The 26,221-nt window shown below is 35.7% G+C and overlaps 1 long non-coding RNA gene across 1 annotated transcript in view; it reads left to right on the forward strand.

Moving 5' to 3' along the window:
- Window positions 1-16,046, forward strand: part of LOC134733019 (uncharacterized) — a 113,854-nt gene extending 97,808 nt beyond the window's left edge. The window contains exon 5 of the long non-coding RNA XR_010116557.1: window positions 15,599-16,046. This is a non-coding gene — a long non-coding RNA (uncharacterized lncRNA). The remainder of the gene's footprint in view (window positions 1-15,598) is intronic.
- Window positions 16,047-26,221: the final 10,175 nt, after the last annotated feature.

Raw genomic sequence — 26,221 nt, forward strand, 5'->3', positions numbered from 1 at the left:
TTTGGCAGTATGGTCATTTTCACAATATTGATTCTACCCACCCATGAGCTTAGGATGTGTTTCTATTTGTTTGTGTCTTCTATGATTTCTTTCAGCAGTGTTTTGTAGTTTTCCTTATAGAAGTCTTTCACCTCCTTGGTTAGGTATATTCCTAAGTTTTTTTTTTTTTTTAATTCAGTTATTGTGAAAGGGGTTGAGTTCTTGATTTAATCCTCAACTTCTTTGCTGTTGGTGTAGAACAGAGCGACTAATTTGTGTACATTAATTTTGTATCCTGAAATGTTTTCATTTACCAGTTCTAGGAGCTTTTGGATGAGTCTTTAGGGTTTTCTAGATGTACAATCCTACAATCAACAATGACAGTTTGACTTTCGTTTTGCTGATTTGGATGCCCTTTATTTCTTTCTCTCGTCTGATTGCTCTGGCTAGGACTTCCCATACTATGTTGAATAGAAGTGGTAAAAGTGGGCATCTTTGTCTTGTTCCACTTCTCAGGGGGCGTGCTTTCAACTTTTCCCCATTCATTATAATGTTGGCTGTGGATTTGTTGTAGACAGCTTTTATTACCTTAAGGTATGGCTCTTCTATGCTGATTTTGCTGAGGATTTTAATCATAAAGGGATACTGAATTTTTTCTGTGTCTATTGAGATGATCATGTGATTTTTGTTTTTAATTCTGTTTATGTGGTGTATCACATTTACTGACTTACATATGTTAAACCATCCCTGCATCCCTTGTATGAAACCCACTTGATCATGGTGGATTATCTTTTTGATATGCTGTTGGATTCGGTTCTCTAGGATTTTGTTGAGGACTTTTGCATCTATGTTCATCAGGTATATTGGTCTGTGATTTTATTTTTGTTATGTCCTTCCCTAGTTTTGCTATTATGGTGATACTGGCTTCATAGAATGATTTAGGGAGATTCCCTCTTCCTCTATCTTTTGTAATAGTGTCAATAAGATTGGTATCAATTCTTCTTTGAATGTCTGATAGAATTCAGCTGTGAATCCATCTGGTACTGGACTTTTTTTGTTGGCAATTTTTAAAAATTTTATTTCAATCTTGCTGCTTCTTATTGGTCTGTTCAGAGATTCTATATCTTCCTGGTTTAATCTAGAAAAGTTGTATATTTCCAAGAATGTGTCCATCTCTCTAGGTTTTCTAGTTTATGTGGATAGCAGCCTTGAATAATCTTTTGTATTTCTGTGGTATCAGTTGTATATCTCCCATTTCATTTTTAATTGGGCTTACTTGGATCTTCTTACTTCTTTACTTGGTTAATCTCGCAAATGATCTATTTTATTTACCTTTTCAAAAAACCAGCTTTTTGTTTCATTTTTCTTTTGTACTTTTTTGTTTGAATATCATTTAGTTCTGCTCTGATTTTGGTTATTTCTTTTGTTCTCCTGGGTCTGGATTTGGGTTTGGATTGTTCTTTTTTCTCCAGTTTTGTGAGATGTGACCTTAGACTGTCTATTTGTGCTCTTTCAGGCTTTTCGATATAGGCATTTAATGCTATGGACTTTCCTGTTGTCGCTGCTTTTGTTGTATCCCAGACATTTTGGTAGGTTGTATCACAATTATCATTCAGTTCAAAGAATTTTTTAATTTCCATCTTGATTTCACTGTTTGCCCAATGAGCATTCAGGGGCAGGTTATTTAATTTCCATATATTTGCATGGTTTTGAGGGTTCCCTTTGGAGGTGATTTCCAATTTTATTCCTTTGTGTTCTGAGAGAGTACTTGATATAATTTCGATTTTCTTAAATTTACTGAGACTGTTTTGTGGCCTATCATATGATCTGTCTTGGAGAATGTTCCATGTTCTAATGAATAGAATGTGTATTCTGCAGTTGTTGGGTAGAATGTTCTATACATATCTGTTAAGTTCATTTGTTCTAGGGTATAGCTTAAGTCCATTGTTGCTTTCTTGACTTTCTGTCTTGGTGACCTGTCTAGTGCTGTCAGTGGAGTATTAAAATTCCCCACTATTATTGTGTTGCTGTCTGTCTCATTTCCTAGGTCTAGAAGTAATTGTTTTATAAATTTGGGAGCTCCAGTGTTAGGTGCATATATATTTAGAATTGTGATATTTTCCCATTGGACTAGTTCTTTTATCATTATATAATGTCCGTTTTTGTCTTTTTAAACTGCTGTTGCTTTAAAGTTTGTTTTGTCTGATATAAGAATAGCTACTTCTGCTCACTTTTGGTGTCCATTTGCATGAAATATCTTTTTCTACCCCTTTACCTTAACTTTATGTGAGTCCTTATGTGTTAGGTGAGTCTACTGAAGACAGCAGAAACTTGGTTGGTGAATGTGTTTCCATTCTGCCATTCTGTATCTTTTAAGTGGAGCATTTAGGCCATTTACATTCAATGTTAGTATTGAGATATGAGGTATTATTTCATTCATTTTGCTATTTGTTGTCTGAATACCTTGTTGTTGGTTTTTCTTTGTGTTATTGTTTTATAGATCCTGTAAGATTTACGCTTTAAGGAGGTTCTATTTTCGTGTATTTTGAGGATTTGTTTCAAGATTTACAGCTCCTTTTAGCAGTTCTTGTAGTGCTGGCTTGGTAGTGGTGAATTCTCACACCATTTGTTTGTCTAGAAAAGACTGTATCTTTCCTTCATTTATGAAGCTTAGTTTTGCTGGATACAAAATTCTTGACTAATAATTGTTTTGTTTAAGGAGGCTAAAAAATAGGACCCCAATCCCTTCTAGCTTGTAGGGTTTCTGCTGAGAAATCTGTTGTTAATCTGATAGGTTTTTCTTTATAGGTCACCTGATGCTTTTGCCTCACAGCTCTAAAGATTCTTTCTTTCATCTAGACTTCAGATAACCTGATGACTATTTGCCTAAGCAATGATCTTTTTGCAATGAATTTTCCAGGTGTTCTTTGAGCTTCTTGCATTTGAATGTCTAGAATATTCTCTCAAATATGTTTTCCAAACTTTTAGATTTCTCTTCTTCCTTGGGAATACCAATTATTCTTAGGTTTGGATGTTTAAGATGGTGCCAAACTTCTTGGAGGCTTTGTTCATTTTTAAAATTTATTTTTTCTTTTTTTCTTTTTTAATAAATTGGGTTAATTTGAAAGCCTTGTCTTGATGCTCTGAAGTTCTTTCTTCTGCTTGTTTGATTCTTTTGCTGAGACTTTCTAGTGCATTTTGAATTTCTCTAAGTGTGTCCTTGATTTCCAGAAGCTGTGATCGTTCTTTATCTATTCTTTCTATTTCACTGAAGAGTTTTCCTTTTATATCCTGTATCATGTTTTTGATTTATCTAAGGTAGACTTCACCTTTCTCTGGTGACTCCTTGATTAGCTTAATAATCAGCCTTCTGAATTCTTTTTCTGGCAATTCAGAGATTTTGTTTGGGTTTGGATCCATTGCTGGTAGCTGGTATGATCTTTTGGGAGTCCTAAAGAAGTTTGTTTTATCATGTTACCAGAATTGTTTTTCTGGTTCCCCCTCATTTGGGTAGACTATGACAGAGGGAAAATCTGAGACTCAGGGGCTGCCTTTCAGATTCTTTTGTCTAAAGGGTGTTCCCTTGATGTGGTGTTCTCCCCCTTCTCCTAAGAATGAGGCTCCCTGAGACCAAACTGTAGTGATTGTTTTTGTTCCTCTGGGTCTAGCCACCCAGCAGAACTACTGGGCTCCAGGCTGGTACTAAGGAGTATCTGCAAAGAGTACTGTGATATGGTCCATCTTTAGGTCTTGCAGCTGTGGATTCCAGCACCTGCCCTGGTGGAGGTAGCAGGGGAGTGAAATGGACTCTATGAGGGTTTTTGGTTGTGTTTTTGTTTAGTGAACTGGTTTTGTATTGGTTGGCCTGCAGCCAGAAGGTGACACTTTCAAGAGCGCATCAGTTGTAGTCCTATAGGGAATATGCAAACTTGCCCTAGGGATACCTGGTTAAGTATCTGGGTTTCTCAGAAGGTGGGCAGGGCCATAGAGCCCCCAAAAGATTATGACCATTGTCTTCAGCTACCATGGTGTATAGAGAAAGACTACCAGGTGGGGGCAGGGATAAGTGTGTCTGAGCCCAGCCTTTCCTTGTGTGGGGCTTCTTGCGGCTACTGTATGGGATGGGGATGTGGTTCTCAGTCTAATGAAATTATATTCCCAGGGGGATTATAGCTGCCTCTGCTGCATCATACAGGTCACCAAGGAAGTAGGGGAAAGCCGGCAGTCACAGGCCTCATCCTGCTCCCACACAGCCTGCAGTCCTAAAATCTGGTCTCACTCCCACCATATCCCCTCAGCAGCACTGAGTCTATTTCCAGGCAGCTGGTGACAGGCAGAGAACATGTCCCAGACCACCAGCCTCCTTCCTGAGAAAGCAACTCAACTCACAGTTTTTTGGCATCTTAGAGAGCCTGCAGCAGTGATCCCGTTCCTTCAAAGGGTCTGTGGATTCTCTCGGCTTTCCTGGTATATTCCTGTGATAGTTCTTGGAGCAAAAGTTCTCTATGTGAGTCTCCACATGCTGCTCTGTCCATCTGGGCAGGAACTGCAAGCTAGTCCTGCCTCCTATCCACCATCAGCCTCTGCAAATAAATAATTTTCAACTGGCATTTATTATTTATCTGTTCCAGGCACTTAATACATATACACATATTGTCTACTCTCAATGACCACATTATAGAGGAAGATGTTAAGTAACTTGCCAAACATCGCACAGCCAGATAGTGGCAGAGCTAGAATTGATACTGAGCCGAAAAAAGAACCATGCTCAAAAACCTTATATTATTCTTTCTTTATTCTTGGTGTTCAATGAGTAATAACACAGTCTATTTGCCCTGCAATCTTAAACTAAATCGCGATGTGATAGGAAAGGATAAATTATAATAGTATCATCCTACTTCATTTTATGGTAAAGCAAATCAGTCACCACAAGAGAGAAAATCACCACACACGCACACACACACACACACACATGCACATAAAATTGTGAAATTATACAAAGTATCATTTTGTTGTCAATATGCCCCTCCAAAGTCTGAGTTGAATTGTACTACACCTTCTCAGAGCTCTATCTGGGAAAGGATAAGAAGGTTCACATACTTCTTTTTTTTTTTCCTAAATGGCAAAAAGCCCAGACTTTTTGTTACCATTCCATGGTAAACATTTGTCTGTCCAGTCACCCAGATTCATGATTCATTTGTTAGGGGCTTAGTGGGCACATTTTGGCTGTCAGCCTGCCATGTGCCCATGCCGGGCATTGAATGAGTTCTGTATAGAAGAAGTCTCTCCTTTTTGACCATACAAGAGCATGTGGATGGGCTTTCTAACCAGATGCAGTTTAGCAATGAGATAGGTATGCAACACAGGAAAGGCCTAAGGAGGCACCTCGCTCACGAATTACCATGGGTGCCACACTCAGCACTGAGCAGTGTTGGCTGTGAACTACATTAGAGCACAGTAGCTGTACTGTTTTATCGTGCCTCTTTATGTGTTAGATAGCACAGAGATGTGACCTCTTAAGGAACCATCACTGTTTGAAACATGTGAAGCAAGCCTAGAACTCCTATATTATATGACAACTATGTGTTTGCTTTGTTTCATAATGATTCATAATGGTCTTTTGAGCATTATGAATCAGGCTATACAGCCTCAGTTTTTACATCATTTTCAAATGAGACTTCTATCAATACCAGTTCTAAAAATGTCCATAAAACATCTGCACTGATGTCCCCTAACCTTGTTGGAGCTCAAGCTTTTGCTTTCAAGAAATCATTGTACAGAACAACAACCGTATAAAACTTGAATAGCCGAGAATGTAAATGTAGAGGAAGTAAAGAGGCAAAGGATAGTTAAAGCCACATCTTTTCTTTCTGTTAGGTTGGTGCTTTTTCTAACACTTTCTTTTTTTTTTTTAATTTTTTTTTTTTTACTTGTAATAATTTATTCAGGAAAGTTTATTCATATAATACCACAGTCAGTGAAATGGAATAATTCAACAGATATTTACAAATATTTGAGTGCTCATACATTATGTAAGGGCTGGTAAATGAATGAATGCAATGAATAATCCACAAACTGGTTATTATTTAATAACTTTTGACTCCACTGCCCTCTACCACCTAACAATTGTTTTGGTATCAAGTACAGGTCACAGACCACAAATCAAGAAATGTAAGAACTGGTAACAATTTTAGTTTTTAGAACTTGAGTGTTTTAGAACTTAATGTCTATGACAAGATTCTATTTTTCTAAGTGGTAAAAAAAAAATTAATTTCAATGAATTCAGGGCTTCTCTATTTACTCCATTTCTGGGGTTGTATCTAAATTCCAGTGGGTGTCTGTAATGTCAGAGAATATTAACTTAGAGTGGGAGTGGGCACAAGCTTGTTTGGGTCATTATTAGCTCTTAGCACTGGCATTTGCTGGTAAGTTGCCATTCCTATGTGGACTTTGGCCATTAGTCCATGTGGCTACTGTGATTCCTCCTTGTTTCTAACTGCCAGACATTTTCCAATCCTTCTTCTCTCTGTCATCTGGGGGCACCTGGTAGACCATCCCCCATTCCTGCACTATTCTGAGTACTGGGGATCTCTGCTCCTATGCTCCCTGGCACTTCCAGACTCTGTGGTGGTCACTGAAACTCTCTGAGGAGGTCTCAGTCCCATCTGCCTGGAGAAAAATTTTCTACATTCACACTGTGCTAGGTGGAAAAAATAAACAATATCTGGCCATCTTTTGGGCTTCAGCCAGTGTATTATGATAGTAGTTGAGCTTTTTTTTTGTTTTGTTTTGTTTTGTTTTGTTTATTTTATTTTTTTTTTATTATACTTTAGGGTTTTAGGGTACATGTGCACAATGTGCAGGTTTGTTACATATGTATCCATGTGCCATGTTGATTTCCTGCACCCATTAACTCGTCATTTAGCATTAGGTGTATCTCCTAATGCTGTCCCTCCCCCCTCCCCCCACCCCACAACAGTCCCCGGAGCGTGATGTTCCCCTTCCTCTGTCCATGAGTTCTCATTGTTCAATTCCCACCTATGAGTGAGAACATGCGGTGTTTGGTTTTTTGTCCTTGCGATAGTTTATGTTTCTTATTTCATTCATTCTTTTAATGAATAATTATTGTGTGCCTTCTATGTGCAAGGCACTGTAGTAGGAACAAGAATGGTGGAGATAATTTTGAGGCACAGAGTAGTTTGAGGGGTAGGCTGGTGTTGGGAAGTGTGCTAGTAAGCATAGTTTAAATTAGGAAATGAGCATAGTATACCCAAATAACAGCAATGTTCAAGTGAGAGAGGAATAAATATAAAGAAGTAAAAAAATTCCCATGTATATTGCCTATGCCAAATTTTATTCACAGCCAGCCCTGTAGCCAGAAAGAAGTAAATATTTTTTCTCTGCCTCCTTCCTTCCTGAACTCAGAGTTCTGTCTCAAGCATAGTAAGCACAATTCAACTTAATTACACATTCAATAGGTTTCAGGTGGGAAGAGGCTATAATTTAAAATATTTTCTATCAGAAAATATGTTTTAAAAGCCAAACCATTTACAAGCAAATTGAGAACTATGTGCACCTACATGGAATCATGTTCTTTCCTTTTCATAGGACTTAACTCGTCATATAACTATATTCGTAATTATGTAATGATATAGAGCTTAGCTAACTATGTAAAGTTAGGCTGAATATGTAGCAAAATTTTGTTCTTCACAGTTAAAAGTTCAAGATCTATTTATGGTCACTGTATTAGTCCATTTTCATGCTGCTGATAAAGACATACCCAACATTGGGAAGAAAAAGAGGTTAAATTGGACTTACAGTTTCATATGGCTGGGGAGGCCTCAGAATCATGGAGGGAGGTGAAAGGCACTTCTTTTTTTTTTTTTTTTTTTTTTTACAGAGTCTTGCTCTGTTGCCCAGGCTGGAGTGCAGTGGCACGATCTTGGCTCACTTCAAGCTCCGCCTCCCGGGTTCACACCATTCTCCTGCCTCAGCCTCCTGAGTAGCTGGGACTACAGGCACCCGCCACCATGCCTATCTAATTTTTTGTGTGTGCTTTTAGTAGATACGGGGTTTCACCATGCCAGGATGGTCTCAATCTCCTGACCTCATGATCTGCCTGCCTCAGCCTCCCAAAGTGCTGGGATTACAGGCGTGAGCCACCACGCCCAGCCAAAAGGCACTTCTTACATGGTGGTGGCAAGAGAAAATGAGGAAGATGCAAAAGCAGAAACCCTTGATAAAACCATCAGATCTTGTGAGACTTATTCAGTACCATGAGAACAGTATGGGAGAAACCACCCCCATAATTCAAATTATCTCCCATTGAGTCACTCCCACAATGCATGGGAATTATGGGAGTACAATTCAAGATGAGATTTGGGTGAGTATGTAGAGCAAAACCATATCATTCCACCCATGACCCCTCCAAATCTCATGTCCTCACATTTCAAAACCAATTATGCATTCCCAACAGTCTCCCAAAGTCTTAACTCATTTCAGCATTAGCCCAAGACTCCACAGTCCAAAGTCTCATCTGAGACAAGTCAAGTCCCTTCTGCCTATGACCCTGTAAAATCAAAAGCAAGCTAGCTACTTCCTAGACACAATGAGAATACAGGTATTGGGTAAATACAGCCATTCCAAATAGGTAAAATTGGACAAAACAAAGTGGTTACAGGGCCTATGCAAGTCTGAAATCCAGTGGGGCAGTCAAAATTTAAAGCTCTGAAATGATCTCCTTTGATTCCATGTCTCACATCCAGGTCACACTGATGCAAGAGGTAGGTTCCCAAAGTCTTGGGCAACTCCACCCCTGTGTCTTTGCAGGGTATACCTACCTCCTGGCTGCTTTCACAGGCTAGTGTTAAGTGTCTGTAGCTTTCCCAGGTGCATGGTGCAAGCTGTTGGTAAATCTGCCATTCTGGGGTCTGGAGGACAATGTCCGTCTTCTCACAGCTCCACTAAGCAGTGCCTTAGTAGGAGCTCTGTGTGGGGGCTCCAACCCCACATTTCCCTACCACACTGCCCTAGCAGAGGTTCTCCATGAGGGCCCCGCCCTGCAGCAAATTTTTGCCTGGGCATCCAGGCATTTCCATACATCTTCTGAAATCTAGGTGGAGGTTCCCAAACCTCAATTCTTGACTTCTGTGCACCTGCCAGCTTAATGCCACGTGGAAGCTGCCAAGGTTTGGGGCTTGCACCCTCTGAAGCCATAAGCCAAGCTGTACCTTGGCCCATTTTAGCAGTGGCTGGAGCAGCTGGGATGCAGGGCACCAAGTTCCTAGGCTGCACACACAGCAAGGGGACCCTAGGACTGGCCCACAAAACCATTTTTTCCTCCTAGGCTTCTGGGTCTGTGAAGGGAGGGGCTGCTATGAAGTCCTTTGACATGCCCTGGAGACATTTTCCCCGTTGTCTTGGGGATTAACATTGGGCTCCTTGTTACTTATGCAGATTTCTGCAGCCAGCTTGAATTTCTCCTCAAAAAATGGGTTTTTCTTTTCTACTGCATCATCAGGCTGCAAACTTTCTGAACTTTTATGCTTTGTTTCCCTTTTAAAATGGAATGCTTTTAACAGCACCCAAGTCACTTTTTTTTTTTTTTTTTTTGAGACAAAGTCTTACTCTGTCATCCAGGCTAGAGTGCAGTTGTGTGATCTCAGCTCATTGTAACCTCTGCCTCCTGGTACAAGTGATTCTCTGTCATCCAGGTTGGAGTGCAGTGGTGTGATCTCAGCTCACTGTAACCTCCACCTCCTGGTACAAGCAGTTCTGCCTCAGCCTCCTGAGTCTGTGGGACTACAGGTATATACCACCACACCCAGCTAATTTTTGTATTTTTAGTAGAGATGGGTTTCACCATGTTGGCCAGGCTGGTCCCAAACTTCTGACTCAAGTGATCTGCCCACCTCAGCCTCCCAAAGTGCTCAGATTACAGGCATGAGTCACTGTGCCTGGCCCCAAGTTACATCTTTAATGGTTTGCTGCTTAGAAATTTCTTCTTCCAGATACCCTAAATTATCTCTCTCAAGTTCAAAGTTCCACAAATCTCTAGGACAGGGGCAAAATGCTGCCCATCTCTTGGCTAAAACATAGTAAAAGTCACCTTTGCTCCAGTTCCCAATAAATTCCTCATCTTCAGCTGAGACCACCTCAGCCTGGATCTTATTATTCATATCACTATCAGGCTTTAGGTCAAAGCCATTCAACAAGTCACAGGGAAGTTCCAAACATTCCCACATTTTCCTGTCTTCTTCTGAGCCCTCCAAACTGTTCCAGCCTCTGCCTGTTACCCAGTTCCAAAGTCACTTCCACATGTTTGGGTATCTTTTCAGCAATACCCCACTCTACTGGTACCAATTTACTGTATTAGTCCATTTTCATGCTGCTGATAAAGACATATCAGAGATTGGGAAGAAAAAGAGGTTTAATTGGACTTACAGTTTGACGTGGCTGGGGATAACTCGGAGTCTTGGTGGCAGGTGAAAGGCACTTCTTATATGGCGGTAGCAAGAGAAAATGAAGAATATGCAAAAGCAGAAACCCCTGACAAAACCATCAGATCTCATGAGACTTATTCACTACCATGAGAACAGTATGAGAGAAACCGCCCCATGATTCAAATTATCTTCCACTGGCTCCCTCCTACAACACTTGGGAATTATGGGAGTACAATTCAAAATGAGATTTGGGCGGGGACACACAGCTAAACCATATCACACACTATCTTTCTACCTATTATGGATTCAAAACTGTTTTTTTTTTTTTTTTTTGTGGATTTCTAGTATGAGACTTTTTATCCTAAACATTTACCAATAATACATTAATTATACTTAAAGTATTTTCTCCTTGAAGTTAAATTTGTGGTAGAATTCTTAAACTTTAAAAACTTAGAATGCATTCAATCCTTTTTTTGGGTGAAGTTTTTGAAGCAGTGAAAGAAAGGACTTTTTTTTCGATTCTGTACCAAGATCATTCCAACACTACATAATTACAGTCGTGAGTAATTTTAAATGATTTTCTGAGAGATCAGCTTAGTTACTGAACAAAATTTAACAAAAAAATTCATTAAATCTGAAGTTGCTATGCTTATGGTGCAGGTTCATTCTTACATTCTTTATCTTCTCCAAAATTTTTCAGATGCAAACACCATATCAGAGTTAATTGCTTTTTAGGGCTTATATTTAGAGACATTTTAATAAAAGTCATGAGACTTCATCCTGTGTTTTTATGGGACTTGAATCTAAAGAGATGAATCCGAGTGGTTGTTAAATATGAATTAATATTGTTGACATTCCATTGGCAACACAACTGCTGATTTGGAATATCTGTTGTGACTTTAGTACACTTTAGTCATGAAGATTGAGTACAAAATATTATAAGATTTCAAGAAAATTTTGAAAAGTTCATTTTGGGTCACAAATGTGGTTCCCACTTGTATTTCTCTAGTTACATGTTTAACAGCAGAGTAAATGTCCAGCACGACTGACATTCTGGGAAAAAAGAATTAACTAAGAGGTTTTTCATGTTTTATGAGTAGAAAAATCACAAGAGAATTCAGATAGCCCCAAAAAGCTATTGACATATTATGGTAGAAATCCCTGCTCACTAAGGAGTACTTACAGAATAATCATTCAGAGAAAGGTGAATTTTGGCTATGCCACTTCATAGCTCAGAACTTGTGATTTTATGCAAAATACTTCAACATTCTCGGCCTTGATGTCCACATATGTAAAATGAGAGAAATAATAGATACTATATAGAGTTATTATAAGGACGAAATGAGATCATGAAAAAAAGTGGCTGAGACATTGTAGCTTTGCAATACATGGTAGCTGTATAGCTGTATATGCCAGGAAAATAAATGCTGAACAATAATGAGTGACTAAATCACAACAATATTGTGAATTCTGGGCCCGAGTCCTAAAGAACTTGTGAAAAAACATGACCTTTTCATTGACTGGTATGTGTTTTGTGTAGGAAACATGTTTATAATGTATGAGAGATTGAAGTTCAATTCTCTTATTTTCTTTCACTCAAGAGACGTCATAGTGTCATGCTCTCAATATTGTTCTTTTTAATACTTATTTGAAGAATTAAGTCTATGCTGCCTAAGAATTTATGATTGGTAATGGGAATTAATCATTATAAACTAGGCCCTGCGTATGTGTTAGCTAATGCTTTACCTTTGTTTAGTCTAGAAATGCCTTAACTTTATTAAATACCTACCTCTTAAAAAAGTACTGAGAAATTGCATTGTTGGAAATTTTAGGAAAGACTACTGGGGGTGATTTGGGGAGTTGTCCTATAAATTATCTTTGCAGACTTCTGGGTACCCTTCTGCACATAAGGCCAGTCCTGCCTGTAGCTTCTCTGCTGTTTTCATGTTCCACTTCAGGTAAAAGAGGGACTGTGCTGTTTAATCACACAAGCCTATATGACATAATTTATGCACATAAGCATAATATGATTTATCTGCACAAAAAAATCAAAAGACAAACCATATGGAAAAGCAATGTACACAAAGAAATTCACAACAGTACTTTTTATAGTAATATTATAAATGAACTAATCACTCACAAGAGGGAAATGACTGGATAATTATCAGATTAAGTCAATGAAATATTAGTTGCTAAAGTAGTAATTATGAACATGACAATGTCATAATATAATGTTACTTAAATAAAACAGAACAAAGATTGTATTTCCTCATCATTACAACTTCAGAAAATACATAAGCATGGATAAATTCTAGAAGTAAAAACTAAAAGTCATACATGATAGGGAAAATTGTGTGTATTTGCCCTTTCTTTTTAACTTTCCTCTACTGCCATAATTATGCTGGTACAAAAGAAATAAATATAGAGTAAGCAATAAAAAATTCAATGTGATCTACAAAATGTATAGCACTGTATAAAATATGTTCAAGTATTATTCTGTATGTAAAAGTTTAACTTGAGACCATTTAAATTAATAATTATAGGAATAGTTGAATACATATAGTAATGTTTGTTTGTCAGTTAGTATATCTAAAAAAAAAAAAGCAGAGTAAATGAATTAGAAGTAGAAGACGCAAATTATTGCTTCAACTAAGCCACTAACTGACAGTTTAACTTGAGACAGTTTATTTTTCTGAAACTGAATTTTAACTGTAGAACTCAGGAATTGACTAAGATTCTTTCAGGTATGTTTCCAGTCTGAAGTTTTTTTATTCTGAGCCTACAGCTCTCTATCCAAGCTTTATGTAATGTTTACACCCTTTATTTCAGGCACTATCCTAAATAATACTAATTACTACTATTATATTTATTAGAACATCTGCTGAAAATGTGACTTAATTAAATCTTAAGTGATTACAAGTTATATCCACTATTTAAAATTCTTCTCAGCTCCCTATCAATCTTAAGAATTTTATCTTTGGAGATATCTAAGGTAAAAGTTATATATATATATGATTTCTTTTATATATAAATATATGAAAAATATATATTCTTTCATATATAAATTTTATATATAAATTTTATATATGATTTGTATATAATTACTCTATCTGAAAATGAAAACTAGAGTGTATTTTTATACCTGCTTTTTGTTCTTTTTAAACTTTTCAACCTAAAAAGTGTTTGTGCACAATTTTAATTTTGCAATTTAATTAGATCATAGAATTATAAGATACAATTTTTTGTAAAAATATGATTGGATAAGGTATTTTTTATTAACAGACTAATTAAAAATTTGTAAGAATTTGAAGTGATCAAATTAGTTTATAAATATAAAACAAACTACTGAGGGTATTTAAAAATAAGCTCCAGCAAGGAACTTCAGACTGTCTTAAACAAAACGTATTTTCATTCTTACCTCCTCCTTACAACTGATTAGAATAATTACAAATGAGCTATAAAGTTAGGGCCATCGAGAGGCAGCTTGCTTTTTGATATTTTCAGTGTCAGGAAGGAAATGAATTGCCTTCAATCAAGGACTGGTAATTACCACAATTCAGGAGCTTACCACCTACAGGAAATGAAAAGACAGAACATAAAGTCTGTTATAGCAGCTTACGTTGCTTTGATCTTCAGCAAAACTCCATTTGCTGCAGTATCCTGGCATTCTCCACTTTATTGAATGTGAGGGTTCGTAATGGACACGGCATGTTACTGACTAATTTCAGTGAGGAAACTCCACCTCTTTCTGTCTTATTTTCGTGTTTGACAAGAAGCTCTTTCTCCTACAGATAAACACATTAAACTTTATCTGATATGGCATGAAGTAAAACAGTGTCAATTTGAGGACACAGACAAGTTTGAATGAGCTACATAAACATTTAGGCTTTGTTGGACCAACTAAATTTTATTATAAATCTCTCCTCAAACACGTTATAGTCTGCACTCAAAGTCACTTGTCCAATAAAAGCCTATTTATTTTTTACCTCTGTATTTACTTGTACCAGTACATAGAAATTTTTAAGCCTCAAGAGAAGACAAATCACAAAATACTCAGTGCCAGAAACCCCAAATTTTAAAATTCCATGGGGTTTGGGGTTTGATTACTTAGCACAAGTTGTGGGTCAGATGAAAGACATTCTGGTCAGAGGGTTTATAATTTTAGATGCTTTATTTCCTGTGTAATATTTATGATGTGGCATTTCTGGAAATATATGGTCAAGGAAGGTACAGAGAGCAACATTTTCATGAGAGCCAGTAGAAAGTTTGGCGAGACAGATACAACAACAGGTAAAATAAACTCTTCCCATAACCCCTTTTTGTCTTACACACAAGTGACCCCTCTCTTGAGATAGGCTAACCCAATAAAGCCTGGTTGAGGTATGTCTGTTCATTAATCCAACATTTAATAGTTCTCTCCCATGTACCAGGCACTGTACAAGGCACCAGATCTGGCAATGACTACCAAGGCAACCTCTAATAGAAGCAAATACTTGTGGTATGTGCCTGTAATCCCAGGTACTTGGGAGGCTGAGACAGGAGAATTGCTTGAACCCGGGAGGCAGAGGTTGCAGTTAGCCGAGATAGTGCCACTGCACTCCAGCCTGGGCGACACAGCAAGACTCCGTTTCAAAAAAAAAAAAAAAGACTCCAGCCTTAAATGACTCCTTTAGTTTTTGTCCACTGGTCATTCCATGTAACCCATTTAGAATCTGGCTTTTAAACTAAGATAATTAAAATGAGATTAAGAAACTATTAAGACTGACATGAGAAAAATGTCAGCAAGGACCTTTAGGTTTATCTACTGAATTTGTCTCATGAAATGCTATTCAGTGACATTTACTAAACTGAAGTAGCTACAACTATTTACTTCTAATTGGAAAAAAAAAATTCATGTAGCTTGAATATGGGTATGGGAATAAGGGGAAAATGAGAGTTACTTAACTGCTGTGGTTTGAATGTGTCCCCCGAAGTTCACGTATTGGAAATTTAATTCTCAATGCAACAGTGTTGAGAGTTGGGATCTTTAGGAGGTAATTAGATCATGAGGGCTCTGCCCTGGATTAATGCTGTTATCACAGGAATGGATTAATTATCATGGGAACAGGTTCCTGATAAAGGTGATTTCAAATCTCTTGCCTTCTCATGCTTTCTTACCCTTCCACCTTCTGCCATAGGATGATGCAACAGAAAAGCCGTCACCAGATACCAGCACCTTAATGTTGGACTTCTCAGCCTCTAGAACTGTAAGAAATAAATCCCTGTTCTTTATAAATTACCAGTCTCAGGTATCCTGTTACAGCAGCACAAAACGGACTATGATGCAAAATTGGTACGAAAGAGTAGCACCATTGTTATAACAAATAACCTAAAAATGAAAGCCACTCTGGAAGTGGGTAATGGGTAGAATATGGAAGAATTTAGAGGAGCAGGCTAGAAAAAGCCTAAATTGCTGTGTATTACTCCAGAATGGTAAGAAATAAGTCTCTGTTCTTTATAAACTGCCCAGACTCACAGCACAAAACAAATTAAGACATTAAGATTTGCCCCATTCTTAGAATTCATTTCTTCCATTTTCCTTTTAATTAAATCAATGCCAACATCTAAGCAGTGTGCACCTTTTGACCATAGTCTTTCTAATTGACCAGAAGCTTAGATGTGGAAAATGCAAAAATTATGCACATTTCTGGTGAGTTTAACTTCTGAGAAATTTTTACAAGGTTTTCCTTATTTTATCTGCCCCAATAAACCTGTGGTTTCATGAACAGGCCTAGAATTTGAGATCCAGCTTCTAAACTTCAAAGGTGACTTTTCAACCCATTTGTTTATAGACTCGGTATTAACCTTTTGAGTTCTAGAATAGGGTTTTAGAACTTACTTTCATAAAAGTTTATATAGTCAATTCCATTCATTTATGCTAAGGACATAGAATATTTCTAGATTGCACAATATGTTTCTGTGGGAATTGAATGGAAAAAAGGTTTCCTGACAAGAAACAAAGGATGGCTCTTAGTCTCTCTTGATCCCAGTCACTTCTCAAGAAAAAAATTATTTACCTGAAGTCCATTGCTTCCTTGTGGGATTTTTTTTTTTTAAATGCTGGATTGTGGACTAAATAAAAAGATCTGAGAAACAGGTCAGAAATTAAATCCTGGTGTTGTCATGGTTTTTTTTAAATAGCACCCTTGAAATTGGTTGCAGAACATATATTTTATCTGATTCTAATTATGTGGAATTTCGAAGTCATTTTGGTAACAGAAACTACTCTAACCTGTTATTAAACTCAGGATTTTTTTAAGAAATAAAAATTGCTTGTTAAGAATGTTAACGTTTAAAAAACTATTAATGAATCAGACCAACAAAGCCTACTCAAATGAATCTGTATCTTTATTCATGGTTCAAGCATTACTTCCACTTAATTAAAAATGAATATATCCCCTGGAACTTAAAATAAAGGTTGAAGAAAAAAATGAATGCATCTTTAATCTTTTATGGTTACAGATATAATAGAAAAATTGTTCCTGCCTCAAAACCCTACTTTTAAATAATTAATAAAATATAGACATTAATAAATGTCTCTAAAATTGCATTTCCCAGGGATATATCTATTTAACTCCTGATTCTTTTGTTACATCACCAATACATGGGAAAAGAAACTGAAGCTTTTTAAATTACATGCTAATATATGGCCATCAGTTTTAAGGGATTTTGAAAAGTCCATAATAGTAAAAATAGAGTAGGAAAAATTAAGTGAAGAAATAATAAAATAAAATAAATTAGCTAAACAATTAGGCTCTCTTTATTTATTTGAAGGAAGTATTTAGAAGTATGTGCTGATTCTTATGTTCTCATACTTCAAGATGAGATCATGCTGGCATGCACTATTAGGGCCCTCACTCTTGTCCGTATTGTTTTGGCAAGCTTTAAGCAGATGGCTCTGTAATATGGTAATACCTTCTCTTTGGATAACTCTTCATTTCAAAGCAATCCATAGACATTACACCTTTAATTATAGGAGACCTCGAGGCACAAAGCAGAAGCAGAATGAATTTCATCATGGGAATATACACAACAAGGCATTAACATCTATAGTTAAATATGTCAGCATCAAACTTCTTGCTGTACCACCCACCATTTCACACAGTTCAGCTAGGTGACTCATTCATAACTTTAAGGCTAATCAGAATAAATTAATGATTCATCATTAATAAAGGTGCAGAGTGCGTACCTTTATTCTTCACTAGGGTAACATGACCCTTCTGAGTACTTCTGGAGCAAATGTGTATGAAGTGCTTGGTTTTTTGTCACTAAGACTATGTACTCAGAAAAGACACAAATTTTCAGTATTCTGGTTTACCACTTGCCAGGCAAAGGAAACTGTAAACAAATGTTTCACTACATATTTATGTGAAAAAAATTAATTGGTGAATGGGCTTTGTTGTGATTCTTAATAGTAATGTATCATAGTTTTACACATATAGTAGGATGAAGCATGTGAGGTTTGATTCTAGCATTTCTGTCTGTGTGTTCATAATTTATCCAATGGAAGTATTAAAAGAAAAGCTTTTTGGGGGGCCTTATGTGAGTTCAGAAGTCTCACACTTATGCACTTCTATCAAGTGATGTAATAGGAATGTGTTTAAGATCAGCAGATGATATATTGAATGTAAACATAATGTGCTCATGATGAAAGCTAAAACACTAATTTAATTGATTGGAAGAAAACAGAAATTCACCAGAAGTCAAAATCCCAAATAAGAGGTTCATGTTTTCAAGGCTTATTTTAATAGTATTAACTACTTCAATAAATTATTTTTCTTTGCTTTTTTCTATTCACTTAAAAATATTTAATGGTTTTATTGAACTATATTTTACATATAAAATTCACCCATTGAAAATATGCAACTTGATAATTTTCAGTAAAATTTAGAATTGTGCAAATATGATAGATTCCATTTTAGATAACTTCTGTCATTCTAAAAAGATCTTTAATGTCCATTTTTAGTGAAATCTGCTCCCACCCCCAGTCCCAGCAAACACTGATAGAATTTTCATCTACTTATTTTTGCTTTTTCTAGAAATTTCATATAAAAAGTGTGGTTTGCAAAATAAAATCCCCATGCACTTGTGAATATGTTATATCACATTGGAAAGGGGACTTTGCCAATGTAAATAAGACTTACAAATGTGGAGATTATCCAGGACTATCTGGATGGGCCCAATGTAATCACTTTAGCCCTTAAAAGCACAGAACCTTTCTCAGCTGGGTCAGAGAGATACAATAATGGAAAACGAGTCAGAGAGATGCAATGCAGGAAAGACTCAGTCTGCCATTGATGGCTTTGAAGTTGGAGGAAGGGAGCCATGAGTCAAGAAATGCAGGGGACCTCTAGAACGGAACAGTCAGAGAAATAGATTACCCTCTAGAGCCTCCAGAAAGAAACACAGCCCTGTCAATTTAGCTTAGTGAGACCCATGTCAGGCTTATGGCCTCCAAAATGATAAGATAATACATTTGTATTGTTTTATGTCATTAAGTTTGTAGGAATTATTATGGTAGCAATATAAAACTCATAGAAATGACTTCTTTCGTTTTGTATGATTTTGAGATGCATTCATTTTGTTGCATGGATCATTCTATTTTATTGCTGAGTATCATTCTATTGTACTGACACCAAATTTTGTTTTTCCAATCACCTATTGGTTGGCATTTGGGTTGTTTCCAGTTTTTGGCTATTGTAAGTGATGATTTCATAAACATTTATGTACAAATCTTTATGTGGATATCTAAATATATGATTTTGTTTCTCTTGGATAAATACGTAAGATTAGAATTGCTGAGTCATATGGTAAATGGATGCATAACTTTTAAAACCTCCCAAACTGTTCTTCAAAATGGTTGTACCATTTTACATCCCCACCAATAATGTATAAAGGTTCCAGTTTCTCGAAATATTTGCCAACACTTGGTGTGGTCAGTCTTTTTGATTCTAGTGGGTATATAATGATATCATTCTAGTGGGTATATAATGATATCTCATTGTAATTTTAATTTGCATTATCCTAAAGACTGATGATGTTGAGCATGTCTTCATTTGGCGTTTTTATTATTTTTTTTAGCCATACATATATCTTCTTCAGTGAAATGCCTATTGAAATATTTTGCCCATTTTCTTGTTGAGTTATTTGTCACCTTATTACTGAGCTTCAAAAATTCTTTATGTATTCTGTTCAATAGCCAGATGGCCTCGCCTTCTAGCATTCACACCCTTGAGTAGTGCCTTCCTCATTGCTCCAGGATTGGTCTGACCAACAGAACCAAACAACATATGGCAGAAATGATGGTATATCACTTCCAAGGTTAGGTTATAAGAGACTGTGTTTTCCATCTCAGCTTCTTTCTCTCCCCTGCCAAACCCCTTTGCATCATTCATTCCAGAGAATCCAGCTGCCGTGTCATGAGGACAATCAGATGGCCTATAAAGGGCCCCTGGGACAAGGAACTGAGGTATTTTTCCAGCAGACAACAAGGAACCGAGGCCTGCCAACAACCGTGTGAGTGAGCACGGAATTTTCTAGCTCCAGATGACTGCGGCTTTGGCCAACAGCTTGTCTTGAGACACCCTGAGCCAGCACCACTCAGCTAAGCCACTTCCAGATTCCTGCCCCTCAAAACTGTATGGCTTGTTGTTTTGAGATGCTAAGTATTAGAGTAATTCAGCAATAGATAACAACTATATTCTGGATACAGTGTTTATTATATGTATGATTTGCAAATATATTTCTCATTTTGTGGTTTGTCTTTCCATTTTTGAAATGGGATCTTTCGAATACCATCAGTTTTCAATTTTGATGAAGTCAAATTCTCCAATTTTTATTTTGTGAATTAGGCTTTCAGAATCATGTCTAAGAAATTCTTGCCTAAGGACACACATTGTTTATCAGATGTCTTCTTCTAAAATGTGGATAGTTTTAATTTTTCTACTTATGTCTCAGATCCATGTTTATTTAAATTTGTATATGGTGTAAAGTAAGCATCTGAGATTTTTTGTTTTGGTTTGGTTTGGTTTTTGTTTTGCGTATAGCAATCCATTTGTTCTAACACCACTTGTGGTAAAGATTATTGTTTTCCTCTTGAATTGCCTAGGCATCTTTGTTAAAAATCAATTTACTGTAAATGTGTGAGTTTTTTACTGGGTTCTTCATCCAGTTTTATTGATCTACATATCTATTATTATACTGATGTCATACTGCGTTGATTACTGTAACTTTGTATTAAAATTTGAAATTACACAAGTCCTCCAACTTCATGCTTCTTTTTCAAAATGTAAATTGGAATCATGACTATTTGTCATTAACAAACTCTTCTTTCAATAGCATAATAATATTTTTGAAATGAATAAAACAGATGAATCAGTTTTGATAAAAATTAAGATATCCAAAATGTTTTCAGAGGTTTTCACCATAGTAAAAAAAAAATACAAACTTGATTTAAATAACTATTATTCACCTATTATTTTCTCAATGGCTACATTTCATAATGTTAGGACTGATTAACACCAAAAGCAACATCCAATATAAAAAAATCAATGATGTCTTTTGAAAGGATTTTAACTATTTATTGATAGCATGTAACTTTATATAAGAAAACAGGTAACATGAACAAAAATTTAAACTATTTTTCAGCACTTATCTATTGGTCATGAGAATTTAGAAGCTAAATCCTCATACTGCTGTTAGTGGCATAAATTGTTCCAAAAAATGTTTGGAGAAGAATTCATAGATTTCAAAGAATATTTTAAGATTACTTTTGTACTATTTACCAAAAACTGCTTATTATTTTCTGGTTTTTCGTTTTGTTATTGTTTTTGCTTTTCCTGAAAGAGTACAAATATCAATTGAATTAAACTTTTCTGTATATTATTTCAAAGTATTAAAAATAGTACCCAGTGGCCATTTTTTGTTTATCAAGACACTGAAAAATTGCCGATATTATGCAAAAATAAGGTTGTTTTTATTAGGACTATTCCTATTTACTACTTAAATTGGATAAGCTTTAAAGCATCATGTACAGACTTAAAAAGCTTTGTCCCTTTTGACACTCAAAGAACCCAGAAAATATGGACATTTAATTTTCTACCACCTCTTTCATGAAAAAGCATAATAAAGATTTTCTTGTTTTACTCTCTACGTTCCTATTGTATCAATGCTATCAGTCTAAGAAGAATCATTTAAAAGTTTGATTAGTGAAATATCTGAGAGTTATTAGCTGGTACACTCATTTTGCACAGTCTGTATCAACAGGATGATTACCTCTAGTGTTGGGTCTCTGTCACTATCAGACAATTCCAAAATGAATGAAAATGTCAAAATCTGAAATTTCCTGTTTACTTCTGACTCTGACAAGAGTCAACAAGGCACATTTGACATTTAGCCTAATTACCGTAGTTGCAAAAAATCATTTAGAAAAATGTCAGTGAACATAAAATAATATCCTTTGTCTCATATTAACAGGTTTAATAGTTTCTCTAAATCTTTATGGAAGATAATTTGGAAAGTTCTTTCATTGACAGTTTACATTTGAGTTGGGTTGTGTAAATATGTGGAAGGATATCTGGACATCTTTCAAAATCAGTTAATTTGTGGTTAGGGTTAATCCAAAATTCTTCTATTTGTCATGTACTAGCATATCTTACTAAAATTCAATAAAATAGGTATAGCCTATATAGAGGTATTACTTATATAAATTATAAGAAGACTCCAAAAATGATTAGAATATGTTAAACCACACATGTAACAGGGTAATAGGCAAATTACTGAAAATTACTTTTCCTGTGAGAGCTAATGCTCAACTTTAGTTTTTGTTGAACTTTAGTTTTTGCTGTTATGTCTGCCACTAGAAGAGGTGTGTCTGAATATACCACCCAGAGTGCAGGCAGAAATTTCTATGTTTGAAAATTTTAAAAATAAATAAAGCTAGGTTTATTTCATGAAATAAAAGTGTTTTGAATCTCACTTAATTAAATAAAAATGGTAAAGAACAAAGCACAGTGATTTCAATGCTGAGATCTGTGCTCCACAGACAAAGATTCCATTTCTGACTGAGACATTGGTATGCTTTCAGGAAGCAGTAATGCCATCAAAACATTAAGTTCGTATACCCTGAACTCTTTACTGACTGATTTGTCAATCAGCCCTCTGCATTTTTTCTGATCCAAACTTTTATTACATATGCATTTGTAAAAATTGAAGTCCTGCCATTTGTCACTTTATTTTTCTGTATTTATATATTTTAAATTTTATTGAGAAAACAGGTAACATGCACAAACATTTAAACTATTTTTCAGCACATACCTGTTGGTCATGAGAATTTAGAAACTAAATTTTCATAATGCTGTTAGTGGCATAGGAAATGTTTCCAAAAAATGTTTGTAGAATAATTCTTAGATTTCAAAGAATATTTTAAGATTACTTTTGTACTATTTATCAAAAACTGCTTGTTATTTTCTGGGTTTTGGTTTTGCTTTTGTTTTGCTTTTCCTGAAAGAGTACAAATGTCAATTGAATTAAACTTTTCTGTACATTATTTCCAAGTATTAAAAATAGTACCCAGTGGCAATTTTTTTCTCATCGAGACACTATGAAAAATTGTCAATATTATGCAAAAATAAGGTTGTTTTTGTTATTACTATTCCTATTTACTACTTAAACTGGATTAACTTTAAATGGTCCTACTTAAACTGATTTCTCAATCGGTCATTTGTTCTATGTTATACTAATCCTTTTTCTTTTTCAAATGTTATACTTTAAGTTTATAAATTTGTGTACCCCTCAGCAGCTGGGAGAGTAATACAGGAAGGACATTATTTTCCACCAAGTAAAATATAGCACACAAAATGTTAGAAGAGGAGAGCTTGGGTGGTTAGGCGAATTATGACAAGCCTTCCATACCTCTCTATGTCCAAGGAAATACAGAATTTTTTAAAGGATTCTACTACACGCACCATATTTTAACTTCCGTTTACATAGGATGGGGGATTTTCTTACTTTTAAAAAGGAAAGCAAGGAGAGAGCTAGTATCTAGCTTTGTTATACTACATCACAATTTTGCATTGTTACACTATTTTCCAATATTTTATAAAGTATATTGTAACAAACATTTGATGGTGGGAATCACAAGAGACTGTGTCTAGCCGTAATGAAGTGCTAGTCTATCTACACAGACTTGGTTTCTACTTTACGAAATCAGTAACTTTTCTGGTAAGTGGTAAATTTATTCATACATTTGATCTTATTTTGAGGTAAGGTTTGCAGATTATGTTATAGTTCACTGAAGTTCACAGTAGTTTCCAGTCTTTTCTTTCTAAGTCACATTAAACATGTATCGCTAGGGGCAGAATGGAAATATGCACAGCTATTTTAATAAAAGCTAGGAGGCTGGGTGCAGTGGCTCACGTCTGTAATCCCAGCACTTTGGGAGGCTAAGGTGGGTAGATCACCTGATTAGATTAGAGGAAGTACAATGAAATGCGTAAGAATGAAGCACACAACTTGTGTCATGAGAGATCCTGTGAAAACGTCCTTTAGAAACAGTGACCAATGTATACAGGTTAACTTGTAATGTCTTCAATGTAGAAAAAACAAACAAATGCCATTTCTTGTACTATCAATACAACCTCTGGGGTGGGTGGTAGAGTGGGTATGATTGCTGCATCTTCTCTCCGCCTATAAATATTAATACCACTTGTATGTGTGAACATTTATGTGTGTGATGTGTTTGTATGTAGATGCAGGTGTGGAGGTGAATCTCTTCTAGGCTTGGGTTTAAACCTCAGGCCCGCTCAGTGGTCTAGACCACTTCTGTGATCTAGACCCTTAATTTTTGTTTCCTCATATTTGAAAGAGGACAATAACAATTTATCTCTAAATGTCATTGGGTTAGTATGAAAATCTTGAGATAATTAAAGTGATAATTAAACTGCAAAGTATCATAAAACATAAAGAACTGTTATACAAGCTTTGTATATCTGCACTCAGATAGAAAGCAAATGCCTTCAATGCTCTACCATTTGCTTTCTTTTTGAAATTATAAAATAAAGCACAAAGAAAACCTCATGAAATAAATGTATAATTTAATGCATTGTTGTAAAATCAACATCCTGGTGAACACCATCCAGATCAATAAATAGAACTTTGCCAGCCACCCAGAAACTTCTGCATGTGCACCATTCAATCATAAGCCCCTTTTGGTCTCTCCAAAGTAGCCACTACTCTAATTTTTATAGCAATTATTTCCTTGCATTTCTTTATAGTTTTATCACCCAAGTAGGCATCCCTAGGAACAATAGTTGGGTCTTACCCTTTTTTTTAAGGCAATGTCTTCTAAGCTGCTATTAATCTACCAGTTCCCTTCTCTATTCCTTTTTGTTTTCCAGTTCTCTTAAAAAATACCAATAACTCACATTGGAAATCTTCCACAATCTGAATTTTATTGATTGATGTTTCATAGTGAAGTCAGAATAGTTCCTCTGTCCTCTGCGTTCCTTGCAAATTGTTGGCTGAATCCAGATGCTTGATCAGAATGTTTATCATTTGGGCAAGACTATGGTTAGTTTCGGGTTTATTCCTCCGTGTCTGGTGGTCTCTCTTTCTGGGTGTTATTGGCTATTGATGCTCAATGCCTAGATCTATTAATTTATAAGAGACTGCAAAACAGTACTTTTAAAATTCTGTCATTTCTTTTTCACATATTAGTGGAAAGAATTTGGTAGAGATAGTTATCCTCATATACTGTTTGTTCACTCAGTGATATAGTTTATATAGGTAAGTCAAGATAATTAATTGATTGCTTTCCTTTTATTTTCCTGGTTTTAAAATAATGAATTATTATTATATCCTTTTGAAACTCAAGTTATTCCATGGAAATTTCTAAATCTTTTTCACATGACCTTAATGTTCTTTGATAATTCTAGATTCACCCTCTTCATGCTAAGAACTTGCGATTTTCTTTCTAGGCCTTTTCACTGTACGGGGCTGGAATTTTTAAACGTATGTATATAAAAATGTCTCATTACTTTATTCTGATACAATTCAACTTCAGGACAGAGTTTTTAATTTGACTGCATCTGAAGTGTACCTATTTCTTCATTCTTTCACAAGTGTCCTTGTTTCTCAAAGACACAGAGGATGGCACAATTAAAATATTTTATAAAACCAGATAGTTTTATTTCACATTATACACACAACATTCTCAGAATAACAATTCTCCTTATGATTACTGGGATAGGTCACAGTTTTCCATATTGTTTCTCCAGTCATCGTCTATGTTATTTAGAATAGTTGTACTATATTTACATTGGCAGAACATGTAGCTATTAAAATACTCTCTCCCTTTTAAATTAAACTCTCATTTAATTTTAGTTCTCCAAGTAAATATTTATTCAAAGCTACATTTTCTTTCTTTCATTATCATTAAATATATTATTCTGTTTCCTTAGTGCATAAAGTATTGCTGTCAAGTCTGAAAAAATCTATTTTTTCTTTATAAACTGTCAGCTATTTTTTTCTTTCCTTTAAAGTCCAGTACTTTACTAGAATGTGCATTGATAGTGATCATTGTGGGTCAATATTCTCAGATAATCTCAGATATATGAAACTGTGGATCTTTCAATTTGCAGTCACATTTTTTTCAGGGATTACATTTTGTTGTGCATTTGTTCTGTTCCCTTGTTTCTCCTTCCCCAACTCCCCTTTTATCCTTTCGTTGGATCTTTTTTATCAATCTCCATAATTTGTCATTG

This window comes from Symphalangus syndactylus, chromosome 2 (genome assembly GCF_028878055.3).
Source record: "Symphalangus syndactylus isolate Jambi chromosome 2, NHGRI_mSymSyn1-v2.1_pri, whole genome shotgun sequence".
Taxonomy (NCBI): domain Eukaryota; kingdom Metazoa; phylum Chordata; class Mammalia; order Primates; family Hylobatidae; genus Symphalangus; species Symphalangus syndactylus.